Source organism: Bufo gargarizans, chromosome 7, assembly GCF_014858855.1.
Source record: "Bufo gargarizans isolate SCDJY-AF-19 chromosome 7, ASM1485885v1, whole genome shotgun sequence".
Classification (NCBI taxonomy): domain Eukaryota; kingdom Metazoa; phylum Chordata; class Amphibia; order Anura; family Bufonidae; genus Bufo; species Bufo gargarizans.
The window spans coordinates 46,066,877-46,084,780 of NC_058086.1; the positions used below are offsets into that span (position 1 = coordinate 46,066,877).

The window sequence follows — 17,904 nt, forward strand, 5'->3', positions numbered from 1 at the left end:
AAAATAATGAAAGGACAGGAAGTGGTCAGGGGAAGTCAGTAATGTACACAAACGGAGGTCACAATACAGTCATCCAGTGAAACAATCCCTGGACCCGGGGAGAGCACTCAACAAGGGCCGCAATCAGAGGGAAAAAGATGTCACTGGTGATCCTCAGAGGTGCAGCTGTCAGCTACAAGAGGGAGGCCTGATTACAGAGCCCATATGATAGGACTGGCAGGAGCTAAGCAAACACTTGAGGCTCAACTTCCTGACAGGCAGTGCAAACCATTGTCATCTCCACATACTGACATGCAGAAATTGTGTAGTGCAGGGGCATAAAAGGAAATAATGACAACATATTAGCAACTAGTTTTGGCTGGTTTCACAAATTCTTAAAGGCAGCAGCTACAAGGCTGTAAATGTATTCACGCCCCCCTTTCCCCTGGACATTTCCTATTTTATTGTCCAATCTATCTAATTGATTGGACTTGATTGTGCTTTTGCACAGACCAGCAGATAAGGAATGTGAACTAAAGTAATTGCATAAGTATTCACCCCCCTTTCAAGTCTGCATTTAGTAATTTAGTAAAGACATTTTGGCAACTTTTGTAGCCTTGCATTTCCCTTAACAACTTTCTAGATGTAAACACTGTAATTTTTCACTCTTCTTAGGCCTCTTTCACACTTGCGTTGTCCGGATCCGGCGTGTACTCCACTTGCCGGAATTACACGCCGGATCCGGAAAAACGCAAGTGAACTGAAAGCATTTGAAGACGGATCCGTCTTCAAAATGCTTTCAGTATTACTATGGCACCCAGGACGCTATTAAAGTCCTGGTTGCCATAGTAGGAGCGGGGAGCGGTATACTTACCATCCGCGCGGCTCCCGGGGCGCTCCAGAGTGACGTCAGAGCGCCCCATGCGCATGGATGACGTGCCATGCGATCACGTCATCCATGTGCGTGGGGCACCCTGACGTCACTCTGGAGCGCCCCGGAGCCGCACGGATGGTAAGTATGCTGCTCCCCCGCTCCCCGCTACACTTTACCATGGCTGCCAGGACTTTAGCGTCCCGGCAGCCATGGTAGCCACTCTAAAAAAGCTAAATGTCGTATCCGGCAATGCGCCGAAACGACGTTTAGCTTAAGGCCGGATCCGGATTAATGCCTTTCAATGGGCATTCATTCCGGATCCGGTCTTGCGGCAAGTCTTCATTTTTTTTGGCCGGAGCAAAAAGCGCAGCATGCTGCGGTATTTTCTCCGGCCAAAAAACGTTCCGTTCCGGAACTGAAGACATCCTGATGCATCCTGAACGGATTTCACTCCATTCAGAATGCATTAGGATAAAACTGATCAAGATTCTTCCGGCATAGAGCCCCGACGACGGAACTCTATGCCGGAAGACAATAACGCAGATGTGAAAGAGCCCTTAGTTAAAAAACTATTGTGAACTCGTAGGAGTGCATTTTTCTGACCGATCAGGCATTTTTCAGACTGATCAGTCTTACAAATGCCATCAGTTTGCATACGTTTTGCCGGATCTGGCGACAGAACTGCTTGCCGGATCACTCTGTCGCAAGTGTGAAAGTAGCTTTATCTGTTTTGTTTTTTGCTGCATTCTATTTGCACTGTACTTTCACAACGTCTGCAGATATTACAGGGGGGGTTGTCCAACACTGAACAATTAATGATTGCCTATCCTCGGCATAGGTCAGGAGTCAGCTGCTATATAACTACAACTCGCCACATGCACATTTGCTTGGCAGTTTTAGCAACTCCCATAGAAGTGAAAGGAGGATTCTGGGAGTTGTAGTTTCAGGACAGCTGGATTTCCGGAGATTGCTGATCGCTGGGATAAGGCTACTTTCACACTTGCAACAGAGTGATCCGGCAAGCAGTCAAAAAAAATGCATTGAAATGCCGGATCCGTCTTTCCGGTGTCATCCGGAAAAACGGATCCGGCATTTATTTTTTTCATGCGCAGACCGGAAGGACGGATCTGGCATTCCGGTATTTTGAATGCCGGATCCGGCACTAATACATTCCTATGGAAAAAATGCAAGTTCAGGCAAGTCTTCAGTTTTTTTCGCCGGAGATAAAACCGTAGCATGCTGTGGTTTTATCTTTTGCCTGATCAGACAAAATGACTGAACTGAAGACATCCTGATGCATCCTGAACGGATTACACTCCATTCAGAATGCATGGGGATGAAACTGATCAGTTCTTTTCCGGTATTGAGCCCTTTTGACGGAACTCAGTGCCGGAAAGGAAAACCGCTAGTGTGAAAGTACCCTAAGCCACCAATATCTGATCAGCAGGGTTCAGACACCCTGCACCCACATTGATGAGATGTTCTGCTGTAGTACTGGGGCTGGGACTACACAGCTCCGACCATTGTGAAGGTCACTTCAGTGGGAGCCATGCAGCAGTAACGATGGACGTTCGTCCACCGAATTCTGGTGCCAGAGCTACTACAGAACAGCTGCTTGGGGTGTGTGTGTGGGGGGGGTGTCAGACCCCACTGATCAGATAATGATGAACTATCCTGAGGATAGGCCAGCACTCGTAAGGGGTAGGACCAGGGGTCAAGTCCTGGGGAAAAAGGTGTGAAAACTCACCCAAGATCCACTGCAACCCCCCCCCCAAAAAAAAATTATAATATATATTTCGCTGAAAATTCAGTGCAACATTTATTGTAAAGTGCCAGTTTACACAAACAACTGCAAAATTAACATGAAATAAACAAATATATATAGGGACCCACACCTATCAGACAATGGGGGCATATCCTAGCGATATGCCCCCATTGTCTGAGATGGGAAAACCCCTTTAAAATACAATACATGTGAATGAAGAAAAAAAAAAGCACTGAAAATCTAGCATGCTGTAATTTGTGTCGCTGCGGACTGAGCCAAATGTACACATTGTGATCAAAACAAAACCTCCCCTTATATATAATTTACTTACAGTTCTGAAGACTCAGGGGTGCTGACAGGCTTGGCCAAGCAGAAGGAGTGTGGGACTGTGAGGCCTTTTTTCTCCAAGCTGCTCCGGATCAGGGCTCCGGGCTGGAAGTGGGCACAATAAGAAAAAAATATTTTTTATTACACCTCAGGTCAGACCCCCCATGTTAATCAGACCTCAGCTAACAGCCCCAATAAGATCCCCAATGTTAATAAGACCTCAGATCAATCCTCAGCTCAGACCCCAATATGAATGACCCCCAATCAGACCTCAGATAAGAGCCCCAGCGCCTCGCATCAGCCAGTAATAACAGCCCCTGCAATCATGTGCCAGTAATAACAGCCCCTGCAATCATGTGCCAGTAATAACAGCCCCCCCATCATGTGCCAGTAATACCAGCCCCCCCAAATTCCCCAATCACGTGCCAGTAATACCAGACCCCCCCAATCATGTGCCAGTAATACCAGACCCCCCAATCATGTGCCACTATACCAAACCCCCCCAATCATGTGCCACTATACCAAACCCCCCCAATCATGTGCCACTATACCAAACCCCCCCTAATCATGTGCCACTATGCCACTATACCAGACCCCCCATCATGTGCCACTATACCAGACCCCCCCATCATGTGCCACTATACCAGACCCCCCCAATCATGTGCCACTATACCAGACCCCCCCAATCATGTGCCACTATACCAGACCCCCCCATCATGTGCCACTATACCAGACCCCCCCATCATGTGCCACTATACCAGACCCCCCCATCATGTGCCTCTATACCAGACCCCCCCATCATGTGCCACTATACCAGACCCCTCCAATCATGTACCACTATACCAGACCCCCCCAATCATGTTGCAGTAATACCAGACACCCCCCCCCCCAATCATGTGCCAGTAATACCAGACCCCCCAATCATGTGCCACTATACCAACCCCCCAATCATGTGCCACTATACCAGACCCCCCCATCATGTGCCACTATACCAGACCCCCCATCATGTGCCACTATACCAGACCCCCCCATCATGTGCCACTATACCAGACCCCCCCAATCATGTGCCACTATACCAGACCCCCCCAATCATGTGCCACTATACCAGACCCCCCCAATCATGTGCCACTATACCAGACCCCCCCAATCATGTGCCACTATACCAGACCCCCCCAATCATGTGCCACTATACCAGACTCCCCCATCATGTGCCACTATACCAGACCCCCCCAATCATGTGCCACTATACCAGACCCCCCCCAATCATGTGGCAGTAATACCAGACACCCCCCCCCCCCCAATCTGTGTCAGTAATTCCAGGCCCCCCCAAATTCCCCAATTATGTGCCAGCCCAGTATAATACCAGGCCCCCCCCCAAATTCCCCAATTATGTGCCAGCCCAGTATAATACCAGGGCCCCCCAAATCCCCCAATCATGTGCCAGCCCAGCATAATACCAGGGCCCCCCCAAATCCCCCAATCATGTGCCAGTATAATATAGTTCAAAAAATAAAAAAATGAACACTTATACTTACCTGTTTGGAGCGATGCAGGCCTCTTCCAGCCTGTGTCCTGACTCCAGCGCTGTACGGCTCAGGCCGGCGGCGCGAGTAGTGCCGGCAGCCTATCAGAGGAACAGAAAAGGGACACACCTCCCTGCCCTGCTCCTCCGCAGCCTTCTGTTTGTATCGCTGTCCAGAGGACAGCGATATAAACAGAAACAGATCACCATGGAGATGAGCGCTTCACTTCCACAATGGAAGCGCTCATCTCAGTGCCTGCCGCCACCGCCGCACACAGACTACGATGAAAGGGAACGGCGTTCCTGCCATGAAAAAAGTGCAGGAACGCCGTTCCCACGCGTTCCCCCTCGACTCGACCCCTGGGTAGGACAATACCTTTATGTTCGGGATTGCTAAATGTTTGCAAAAAAATACATTTCTCTCTTGCAGTTCTCTTGGGGCACGCAGCAGGTTTTCCTGTAGGATTTTTCTGTATTTTGCTGCATTCATTTGACATTGTACTTATTTGCTGCAGGGAAGCCTCCACATAGGATGATGCTGCCACCACCATACTTTATGGACGGGGTGACTTTTACATATATGGCCCTAGAGCTCAATTAGCTCAATTTTGTCTTCATCCCGACCATGACAGTTTGATTTCTCTTGCCTTTTTTTTTTTTACAACACTACCGCTCTGCGGCCTCTTCAAACAGCTGATGACAGGGGGGCCAGGTGTCAGACTCCTACCGATCAAATATTGATGACCTATCTTGAGGATAAGCCATAAATACAGAACATCTGGAAAACCCCTTTTAATCTGAGTTAAATAGGTTGAAGGGGTGTCCTTTGTCGAAAACCCATTGTCATGAACCCTATTAGGGAATTCTAAGTTAACAGAGGGGGGGTTCTGTCCTTGGCATTTCTCTCTCTCTCTCTCTCTCTCTCTCTCTCTCTGTCTCTCTCTCTCTTTCATTGATTTGAATGTGTATGGGGTAATGCCTCATTTCTCCTGTGATGGCGCTGCAGGGAAATTAAATACTTACTTTCAGGTCACAGAAAACAGCTGATCGTTGGGGATCCCAGCAGCAGGACTCTTAGTGACCCTTCTAACAAACAAGTAGGGATTGTCCAAAGCGGAGAACCCCTTCAGGTGTTCTTTAGTTGATAAATCTTGACTTCCTTCCCCTGAGAAGCCGGTCTCCGCCTGAGCCCCCTATCATCTGATATAAATGATGGTAATGTCATGTTTTGGATGTTTTTATATTCCTGGGGGGATTTTACAGGAAGTGTCTCGGCTTTGATGACGCTTTTTTTTTTTCGGGGGGGGGGGGGGGGGGGGTGTTGTTTATAAAACCTTCTACTTAATTGATAATATTTACTCAGCTGCTGTCTGAAGTCCAGGAGAGCAGATCGGTGCTGTCTGATGTTCAGGGGAGCAGGTCAGTGCCGTCTGATGTCCAGGGGAGCAGATCAGTGCCGTCTGATGTCCAGGGGAGCAGATCAGTGCCGTCTGATGTCCAGGGGAGCAGATCAGTGCCGTCTGATGTCCAGGGGAGCAGGTCAGTGCCGTCTGATGTCCAGGGGAGCAGGTCAGTGCCGTCTGATGTCCAGGAGAGCAGATCAGTGCCGTCTGATGTTTTGAATTTACAGAAAGGACTTGCAGACAACACATGGATGACATCTGTGTGCTGTCCGCATCTGTATGAAGCCCCCTCAAATTATAGAATATGTCCTGTTGTGTTTCTCAAAATGCAATCCATGAACCCATTAAAGTCTATGGGTCCACAAAAAAATACAGATGGCACACGGATGGTACCGTTATTTTGCGGTTCTTCATTTTGTGGACCACAAAATACATGCGGTCGTGTGCATAAGGCCTTATTCTGTATTGACCACTGCTGTGCTGTTCAGTCTGTATACAACATGAGCAGTTGGGTGGCACTGGAATGTGACCGCTCCGCTCTCCCAGATCCTCTCATGCCTCAGTCCCGGGCTCGGAGAACATATATGCAGTAGAACTTTCTTCTCTTTTTCAATTATTTCATGTTTTCTCTATTCACACCCAAAGCTGCTTTCAAATATATTTAGGCCTCTTTCACGCGGGCGTCATGTTTTTGTCCCGGATAAGATGCGGGTGCGTCGCGGGAAAATGCGCGAGTGCAAAACATTGTAATGCGTTTTGCATGCGCATGAGAAAAATCGGCATGTTTGGGTTAGGTGTTGTGTAGATTGTATTATTTTCCCTTATAACATGGTTATAAGGGAAAATAATAGCATTCTTAATACAGAATGCATAGTACAATAGCGCTGGAGGGGTTAAAAAAAATAAAATAATTTAACTCACCTTAATCCAAAGTCAGACAGATTGTGTACAAATAGAAGAAATTCAAGACCATTATTATCCCGGCGTGTATTAGTCCAAAAGTCACAAAGGAACCAAAGGTAACCTCTAAGCAACTAAAGGCCTTTTTCACATTCGGTAATCCGCCATCAGAAGGACATGCTTCAGTTTGCTAAGGATCAGCTGGACAAGTTAGAAGACTATTGGAAGAATGTTCTGTGAAGAGATGCAAAATGGAACTTTTTGGTTTAAATGAATAATGATATATTTGGAGAAAGGAAAACCCTGCATCCAGCATAAAAACCTTATCTCATGTGTGACACACGGTGACGGTAGGATCATGGTTTGGGCCTGTCGGGAGAACGTGGGTCATGCAGCGAGACAGCGACCCGTGGCGCACAAGAAGGGTTAAAAGGAGAAGAAAGGTAAAGTTCTAGAGTCACACTCCTGATCTTAATCCAGTAGAAATGTTGTGGAAGGAGCAGAAGCTAGCAGTCCATGGGAGGAAACCACCAACATAGCAGAGCTGAAGCTGTTCTGTACAGAGGAATGACCTAAAATTCCTCCAAGTCATTGTGCAGGACTTCAGAGGGGTCACACCAGATACTGAAAGCAAAGGTTCAAATACTTTTTCCACTTAGACATGTGACATTGGATCATTTTCCTTCAAGTCTAATATTTTTGACTGATTTATTTGATTCGATTATCTGTATCTACTTGAAGGACTTTTGTAAAAATCTGATGTGGTTTTAGGTCAAATTTATGCAGAAATATAGAACATTTTGAAGGATTCACAAACTTTCAAGCAGCACTGTATTTACAAAGTTATCAACCCTGTATGGAGGTTTTAAATACGGACTATTGGTAGAGTTTAGGGGTTATACAGGATTAGAAAACCTGGCTGTTTACCTGTCCGTGGGTCGTGTCTGGTACTGCAGCTCAGCTCCATTGAGATGAATAAGGCTTGGCTGCAATACCACACACAACCTGTGGGTAGGTGTGGAGCTGTTTCTTATCCAACCCATTTAATGCTTTCTGGAAGCTGCAACATTGTAATATCAACGATGCAGAATTCACTATGTCTAAGCTGTCGTTCCTCTCCATTGTTTACATTGCCTCGGCGCCGAATGACAGTCGTATTGTTTCGAGGCTCAGGAGTAATTTTGGATTCTTCCGTTCACATGAGTCATTTGCTACCTGACAAGTGATGGGATTGTGCCATCATTTTGCATTGTAGCTCTCCCCAAACAGCAACCGTTGATCTTGGCATCGTGGCAGCACAGAGTGATTTTTTTTTTCCAGAAGAGCTGGGACTCGTACCGTGTTCCTAGAGAGAGTAGATCACTTTCCTGTATGTCCAGTAAATACGGGGGTGCACAGAAATAGGGCCCCATAGAACTTTACAGGAGTTATAACTCCATTATACTAACACAGGTCTCCAAATACCCTCCTTAGCGATTCCCCCATGATCCCATTCTGTCCCAAGCCCGTCTTTACTTCCTCACACAGAATAAGGATAAGACTGCTCAGCCAATCACTAGCTGAGGCAGGACACTGATTGGCTGAGCAGTGAAAAAACAAGGAAGCAGAGACCAGCGGGAGCTGGGAAGCACTGCAACCATTAAGGGGAGTATGACTTATTTTATTATTTTGCATAAATTTGAGTCGTTTGGCAAAACGATATAATCCACTGAGCAATCCCTTTAAACTCATTGGGAGCTGTCTCCATCTTCATTGAGAGAGCTCCCCCTAGTGGCTGCTCCAGGTAAACCGATTTTTATCGTAAAGTTAAGCAACAGGAGCTGTTCAGAGCGGCGCCTATTCTCAAGCAGTGCATAGTCGGCTTCTACGGTAGATATTGCTGATACTAAACTAAAAGGACGTGTTATTTCTTTCTGTTATCAACCATTCGAGGTTGATCTGTCTCAGTGTGTATGAGAGGGAAGAAAGAAGCAGTGGAGGAAATATCTGGTTACACAGCACAGCAGCACCCCGTCAATTACAGAAAGAGAATATAGAAAAGATACGGGATAGGGGGGACCCAAGCTCTGCAGATTGTATACTGCAACGTAGGTATATCCAAGATTTCATTAGGTTTAATTAATCCTACTATATCACACAAGAGTCCATATGTAGTAGATATTTTCCTGCATCAGGCTTGTGTTTAAATGTAATCAGCACCTCATTCACATCTCTGATATAGAGGAGACAGGAAGACGGCATTCATCCTTGCATTTTACTGCAGTGATTCAAGGTTCGCACATCCTGCACGTCAGTAGAAATGCTGCAGAAAATAAGATTCCCAGATCTGTTCAGTGTAGACACAGACACATAATGTATACATTTCATTATCTTTTCATATAATTCCTTTTGGATTTATGTCTATCCTTTATATAAAATTATTTTGTGTTTTTTTTCTAATTCCCCGTATAGAAAACAGTAGTAAATGATACCTTACTGACTTCCTGCAGCCTCCACTAGGGGGCTCCACTGCATGCTATTGCACATTGAGCTCAGTGACAACACAGTATGCTGCGAGCTCGTGAGCTCCCCCTAGTGAAGGCTTCAGGAATCCAGGATCTATGACTTTGCAGGAGGTTCGAAGCTGTGTATCAGAAAAATAAAGCTTTAGCTGCTATAAAGACATATTTAAAATAAATCAGCGTACAATACTGAACCTGTTTAGATTGAAAACACAAGGCTGGACATGCACTTTAGGCTACATGCACACAACTGTGCAGTTTTTTGCGGTCCACAAACCGCGCATCCGCAAAAAAAGGGAAATCCGCAATTTGCGGAACGGGCGGCCCATTGTAGACATGCCTATTCTTGTCCACAAAACGGACAAGAATAGGACATGCTATATTTTTTTTGCGGGGCCTCGGAACGGAGCAACAGATGCGGACAGCACACAGAGTGCTGTCCGCATCATTTGGGGCCCCATTGAAGTGAATGGGTCCGCACCCAAGCCACAAAAACTGCGGCTCAGATGCGGACCCGAAAAACGGTCGTATGCATGAGGCCTTAAGGCTAGGACTACATGGCCAAACTGAGACTTCCTTACTTCGTGCAGTGTTTGCAATTGGATACTTCTGCAGTTCCTAATACTAATACTTTACTTTAAAAAAAAAAAAAAGGAAAAAATACAATCAAGTCATCCTAAACTTTTGCTGATAAAGTATTCAATGTGCCGCCAATGCACCGTATTATGAACAGAAGACATGGTACGAATATCTCCGAAATACGGCCTCTGATGGAACACGCCGAAACTTCCTATGGGTTCCGAAAGAGACTGCTCTGCTCGCCGTGCTGCTCGGAGGTTGTACGTGTGCACAAGCCCTTAGTCTGCAGCCATATTTCTGTTGAATTATGGTTGGAAATAAATTTCAAAAAAAATAATTTAGTATAATTTTTTTTTTCTGACATTCTAGGCTCCGGGCAGTTCTGTGCCCATCAAAGTCAGAAAATTGTCAGTGTGACATCCTGCAATCCGTTCCCAGAAATTGAGTTCAATCTGCGCCGGCTGTGATTCCGTTATTTTCCGCAGCTTGCAGCCTATATTTATTTCTGGCATTCTGGAAGAACACAAGTCATAATGATGAGAAGGAAATAAGACGCTATTAATACTGTCATGGGTTATTTCTGTGTCTGGACGTTAAGAATAAGTAAAAGGTCCAGATAAACAGGATCTGAGAGCGTTAAGAAAATCATCCGCTGTTATTAGATGCACGTATCCTGGCGCAGATTGCTGTCTTTTCATCTCTTGACATTCGCGCGATCTCTTTGATGTTGACGGCCATGACGCCTGTATAACCAAGGTCCGGTTGTTGAGCTGTCAAAATCAAGTGTTCTCCCATAGATCTGCACTAGCTCAGGCCGACCGTCTTCCGAGAGGTTTTATTCGGGGTGATCTCCCCCTAATAGGCGACACGATCCATCTAGAGATCCTGGTAAAGAAAAATGCTGCCAGAGATAGACCTCTGTTCACATGGGGTTTATACACTGGGGAGTTTCTGCTGCAGATTTCCATTGTAGTCCTCGCAAAGTGATTGAGTTCTTAGCAAATCTCATCCATACGCTGCGGGGAAAAAAATCTGACCCACTGCTGATTTTAGGTCCCCAGCATGTCAGTTTATGCTACAGATTTCTGCTGCGGATTTAACCCTTTGCAATGCATAGTGTGAAACCAGCAGCAAAATCAGTGACAAATCCACATGATTAGACAAAGCCTCAGAGTCACAGATTTTGCAATGGAAGCAAATTCTTTAGTGGAAATCCCTCTGCAGGAAATCCACCATACGTGGACGTACTCTTTAGGGCAGGGATGGCCAACCTGAGGCTCTCCAGCTGTTGCAAAACTACAACTCCCAGCATGCCCAGACTCCGCCTACAGCAAAGCATGGTGGGAGTTGTAGTTTTACAACAGCTGGAGAGCCACAGGTTGGCCAGCCCTGCTTTAGGGGTATTCCAGTTGTAGGAAGTAAAGCCTATTTGCTGCATGCAATCTCATTCCTGTGACATCTCCAAGATCTCTACTTGCTGTCAGTGAATAGGAACCTTAATTACTTCCAGAGGGAAGTCTGATGATCGCATTGTACAAAGGCAAAGCTGTGATAGAGGCGTAAATGCCTTGACAGGCCTAGGCGCCGAACACGGGGTGAAATCAGCCGTGCTACTAAATATTGTCACACAGCCGGGTAAAAAGGGGACTTGCGGCTATTTTGTTTACTAAAATATTCGCAGGTCCCTTAATAAATGACCCCCAGTGACTGTATGCCATGACTAAAAACACATTTACATCCATTCACTGACTACAAGCAGAGATCTTGAAAACTGCAAGGATTTGGTATATAAAATATATTGGAAAATAGTGCGATTTTTCATTCTGCAAGGAATTCGTTTTATTTGCTGAACCCAGAACCTAGTGGGTTCAATAGCGACCACTAAACCCACAAAATCCTGATTGGGGGAGGGGTGCTGTAAGGATGCAGATGAGGAGCAGCATCTGCTTTTTGTTGCCTTTCTCCCTTCCCATGTAGCCATTTACATGCATTCCAACATTCCTAATTTTTCCAGAACAGTCTCCCAAAGGGGCAAAATTTATGCAAACTCCACCTAAAAATGGGCATTTGATGAAGTTTCTAAGTTTTTGGGGGGCCATTTCTGGGGGCACAGCTTAAATCTCCCATTTTGAATTACTTAAATATTTCTAAGTGTGCATTTAGCATATTCCGGGTCATTATAGTAGCTCATAGATGCCGTAATTTTAAGAACTATCCAACTGTGTCATACATAGGACACTAATTCCCAACCCATAGCTTTTTATCTGTTGCAAAACTACAACTCCCAGCATTCTTGACCGCTGCAAGGGCTAGTGCAGATGGAAAGCACTGCAGGGATTTCTTAGGCTGACTCGTGGCAATACTGGTAGGTCATCCTAGAAAAGAAAGCATATCATTCACTGAAACAGGAGGGGAGCACGGAAGCACTGAAAAACTATAAGGAAAAAAATAGAACATGTAAAAAACTAATAAAAGCGGCCAAACTAGAGACCGAGAGATTAATTGCCAAAGAGAGTAAAACTAACCCTAAAATGTTCTTCAATTATATAAATGTTAAAAAGTATAAATCTGAAGGTGTCGGCCCTTTACAGAGTAATGAGGGGGAAGTCGCAGAGAGCGATGAGGAGAAAGCAAAGCTGTTAAATATTTTTTTCTCCAATGTATTCACTGAGGAAAATAAACTGTCAGATGACATGCAGAATGCAAAAATAAATTCCCCATTAAAAGTGTCCTGTCTGACCAGGAAGAAGTACAACAGCGACTTAAAAAGATTAAAATAGACAAATCGCCAGGACCGGATGACATACACCCCCGTATCCTAAAGGAATTAAGTAATGTCATAGCCAGACCCTTATTTCTGATATTTGCAGACTCTATACTGACAGGGAATGTCCCACAGGATTGGCGCATGGCAAATGTGGTGCCAATATTCAAAAAGGGTCCAAAAACAGAGCCTGGAAACTATAGGCCGGTAAGTTTAACATCTGTTGTGGGTAAACTGTTTGAAGGTTTTCTGAGAGATGCTATATTAGAGCATCTCAACAGAAATAAGCAAATAACGCCATATCAGCATGGCTTCGTGAGGGATCGATCATGTCAAACAAATTTAATCAGTTTCTATGAGGAGGTAAGTTCTAGACTTGACAGCGGCGAATCAATGGATGTCGTATATCTGGACTTCTCCAAAGCATTTGACACTGTACCACATAAAAGGTTAGTATATAGTATAGAGGGTGGTTATTAACGGTACACACTCAGATTGGGTCACTGTCACTAGTGGGGTACCACAGGGGTCAGTATTGGGCCCTATTCTCTTCAATATATTTATTAATGATCTTGTAAAAGGCTTGCATAGTAAAGTATCAATTTTCGCAGATGACACTAAACTGTGTAAAGTAATTTACACTGATGAGGACAGTATACTGTGTGTATATATATATATATATATATATATATATACACACACTACAGAGGACAGTATACTGTGTGTGTATATATATATATATATATTATATAATATATATATATATATATATATATATATACTACAGAGGACAGTATACTACTACAGAGGGATCTGGATAGATTGGAGGCTTGGGCAGATAAGTGGCAGATGGGGTTTAACACTGATAAATGTAAAGTTATGCACATGGGAAGGAAAAATGCAAGTCACCCGTACATACTAAATGGTAAAACACTCAGTAACACTGACATGGAAAAGGATCTAGGAATTTTAATAAACAGCAAACTAAGCTGCAAAAACCAGTGTCAGGCAGCTGCTGCCAAGGCCAACAAGATAATGGGTTGCATCAGAAGGGGCATAGATTCCCGTGATAAGAACATAGTCCTACCACTTTACACATCGCTAGTCAGACCACACATGGAGTACTGTGTACAGTTCTGGGCTCCTGTAAACAAGGCAGACATAGCAGAGCTGGAGAAGGTCCAGAGGAGGGCATCTAAAGTAATAACTGGAATGGGGCAACTACAGTACCCTGAAAGATTATCAAAATTAGGGTTATTCACTTTAGAAAAAAGACTGAGGGGAGATCTAATTAATATGTATAAATATATCAGGGGTCAGTACAGAGATCTATCCCATCAGCTATTTATCCCCAGGACTGTGACTGTGACGAGGGGACATCCTCTGCGTCTGGAGGAAAGAAGGTTTGTACACAAACATAGAAGAGGATTCTTTACGGTCAGAGCAGTGAGACTATGGAGCTCTCTGCCTGAGGAGGTGGTGATGGTGAGTACAATAAAGGAATTCAGGAGGGGCCTGGATGTATTTCTGGAGTGTAATAATATTACAGGCTATAGCTACTAGAGAGGGGTCGCTGATCCAGGGAGTTATTCTGATGGCCTGATTGGAGTCGGGAAGGAAGTTTATAGTCCCCTAAAGTGGGGAAAATTGGCTTCTACCTCACAGGGTTTTTTTTTTTTTGTTTTTTTTTGGCCTTCCTCTGGATCAACTTGCGGGATAACAGGCCGAACTGGATGGACAAATGTCTTTTTTCGGCCTTATGTATTATGTTATGTACTATGTTACTATCCTGCCATAGCCTAACCATACCTAACCTTCAGCATAGAAGAGTGAGCTCTAAATGAAGCTTCATGGGTGGGTAGCGCACCCCTCTTTAGGTTCCTCTCTAAAAGGGTTGCCTGCTTTGATCAATCCTTTGATCAATGGATCTCTGAGACCCCCAGTGTTCCATTTGTATGTTGTAGGGGAAGCTATCTAAAAGTGTTCAATTCTCCTGCAGCACTCCCGCAGGGGAAATGAGGCATTACACGTCTGGGTCCTCCAGAATGAGAGATACTCTTTGTAGCTGATCTCCACTCTGTGTAATAGATAAGGAGGCCTTCTACTAAGTCAGAATTCCCCAATAGGGTATTTTAAAAAAAATAAAAAAATAAAAATGAAGCACCCCTTTAGGGGATCGTCAGACACGCGGCAGATACAGTATATTGCATAATTTCATACCTCTGTGTTCCTTGGCGTAGGGAGATTAGATTGTGAGCCTCACTAGTGACAGTGGATGATGGGAGTGCTTCCTCCGCGCTATGTAAGCAGAGTAAATAATTCAGGGATGTTGACAGGACCCGTCATTGGTCTGTATGCATGAGACGGTGCTCGTCAGTGGAGTGTGGATCAGATCAAGATGTAAGCAGCACATGTAATAGGGATTTGTGCATTTTCTCTCTGCCCTGGGATAAACCTTCCTGCTGCCCTCCTGCAATAAGACAAATGCGTTCGTCTGTACAAATTGCAGCATTCACAGGGTCACGGGTAATGAATTGTGCTGCCATGGAATTGGCACTAATTAGCTGACATTCTTTTGAAGCTTTTTGACCCTTATCAGCGGCTGTGTAAAGTATGGGTTGTCAGCAGTGTGAAATCTTGCTTTTCTGGGTTGGAGAAGAAGCAATCAAGGACAATTAAAGGGGTCCTTCCATCCTCCCCCCCCCCCCCCATTTTATATCGATATAGCTAATCACTTAAGTGCATGTGGCAGCCAAATAGTTTTTACCCTTAATGGAATGGTCCAATTTATTTAGAAAATCTCCTGTGTGCCCCTAAATTTGAAAAACAAAACAAAAAGGTCATATACTGACCACTTAGTTACCCACCATTTCTAGCGCTGCCGCACTGGTGTGCGTTTACAGGCTTCTGCGGTAACATAGCCATGCGTGACCGCCGCAGCCAATCACTGGCCTCAGCGGTATGTAGCACAAGACCTGGTTTATTTGTAGTATAACAAATGTGTTCAGTTTCTGATCATTTTCAAAACCTCTGCTTGTTGACAATGATTGGATAATGTTCACGTTTATGACCAGAGGCTGAAAACCTGTAAAAACCAAATACTGCCCAGAAATGAGCGCTAGTTACAATGTAACAGTTCAGGTAAGGGGCCGCTCACATCTCGTTTTTGTTGTATGGCAATCGGATACGTTTCAAAACAAAAAAAACATATAGAAACATGTGACATACCCATTGACTATAATTGGGCAAACATAGTTCAAAAATGCATACTTTTAGCTCCGTTTATCATTGTTTCCATTAGTTTTTTTGCAGGACAGAATAACTTTGCCTACCATGCTTTTCTGTCCTGCAAAAAAAAATAAAAAAAAAATTGAAACGTATCCCTTTTTTTTTTTTTTTCTTTACAATGTAGTGAATTGGAGACAGATGTAAACATTAGACAGTACATTTCCATCCATTAAACGTATTCGTTTTTTAGATAATGCCTTCAAATCTTTATTTAAAAAAAGAAAGGTTTCACAAAAACATATGTTTTTGGATAAAAAATACAGACACAAACCTAATGATACGTATGCACATCAATCAAACATATACATAGTAAAAGGGTAGATAACCACAAAGTTACATAGGTTTGTATTAGTTTTTTCTACTGTATGTCTAAACGTATCAGATTGGCGTACAACCAAAAACCAGATGTGAACAGCGCCTAAGAGAGTGATGGCTAACCTCTGGCACTCCAGCTGTGGTGAAACTACAACTCCCAGAATGCTACATTCATTTCTATGGAGTTCTGAGAACAGCCCAACAAGTGTACATCCCTGGAGTCGTATTTTTACCATAGTTGGAGTGCCGGAGGTTAGCCTTCACAGCTATAGATGTATCAGTCTGGAACCCAAGCCTTTTGACAGACATAGAATTGTTTTTTTTTAGTGGTCTTCAATCTGTGGCTATCCAGATAGTATTAAACTACAACTCACAGCATGTCATGTCAGTCAGCAGCTACATAAGCATGCTGGAAGTTGTAGTTTCAGAAGTCTCAGAGGTTGCAAGCCACTGGTATACACAGTTTAATTTTTTTAGGCTTTTTGCTGAACTGATCAGCGCCAAGCCCATCATCTGCTTGATAAGGGTGAGAAGCTGTAGAACAGAGGCGATTGTCCAGGCCGCGCATTCACCATACTGGAAACTCATTACATCAATTTCCTGTGTGGAGGAAAAAGTTCAGAATGAACAAATATTCCCAGTGAGGCCGCAGATATTTCTGGAATTGCAACAAAAACTCTTGTGCGCAGAACTTGTTCTCACCTCCTTTGTGTGTATACATGGTCGGATTAAGGGCCGTGTTCTGGAGAGTTCAGATTCCTACCATAAACCCTGATTTGATGAGGTTCTGCAGCTGTCCCTTTTAAAAGGAAACTCTTGGTAATGGATTTTCATTGCAATTATTTATTAGGGAGGTAAGAAGAACTAAGAAGGGTCATGAGCTGCTGATGACGGTGCATTTGGATAGAAATTGTGTGGAGTCCTGGTTGTTGGCATTGCTAGGTAGAAGCTGGTGGAGGCCTCTCCAGTTGCTTCATGAACACCTTTTGTTGGCGGTCCATGTATTGGAAATGCTATAGGAAACTGGGAGGTTGCCCCATTTAGCCTCCCTATGATCTATCTCTGGCACCTTAGCAGAGATTTGGATATGGTGGGAGATGTGTGTCCGGCTTCAGGGTATCATTCTTTCCATTTCTTCCAAGCTTTCCTTCTCCTGCCCTCTATGCGTATTGATTATTTGTGGGGCAAAGAGTTGATATAGGAGGAGAAGCTAGCTACTTCCTCCCTGTTACCGGAGACGTGGATTCTCTAGGCCACAATCGGCTTGGCAATGGCTAGAATGGGGTGCGGTTCTAAGAAATGTTTCAATTTTTTTTCTCTTCACCCCTAAAAGGAGGCTGGATTCCCAGGTCGGAGTCCACAGAATAGCAGTGTGAAAACAGTGGCATAGTCAGAATCGAAGTCAGGGATTGTCACAAGGCTGTCGGTCAGAATGCAGCTGGCCAGAGCATGAGACGGGAGCATAGTCAGGAGCAGGGCTAAATGTCAGGACCAGGAGCAGAAGAATAGGTACCAGATGAACAATCCCAAGGGTGAAGCAGGAGGAACATGGCCTAGGTCAAGGTGAGCGTCAATCTGGAGTTCTAATCATAGACACAACTTGTAGGAACATTGGCGAAGTAAAGGTTAACACCTTAATCAGTAGGCAATGGAGACAAGGCCGCCAGTGGTATAATAGGGACACATC

General features: G+C 44.5%; 1 protein-coding gene across 5 annotated transcripts in view; it reads left to right on the plus strand.

Moving 5' to 3' along the window:
• KANK4 (KN motif and ankyrin repeat domains 4) overlaps nucleotides 1–17,904 on the plus strand; it is a 100,640-nt gene that overhangs the window by 25,314 nt on the left and 57,422 nt on the right. The window lies entirely within an intron of this gene.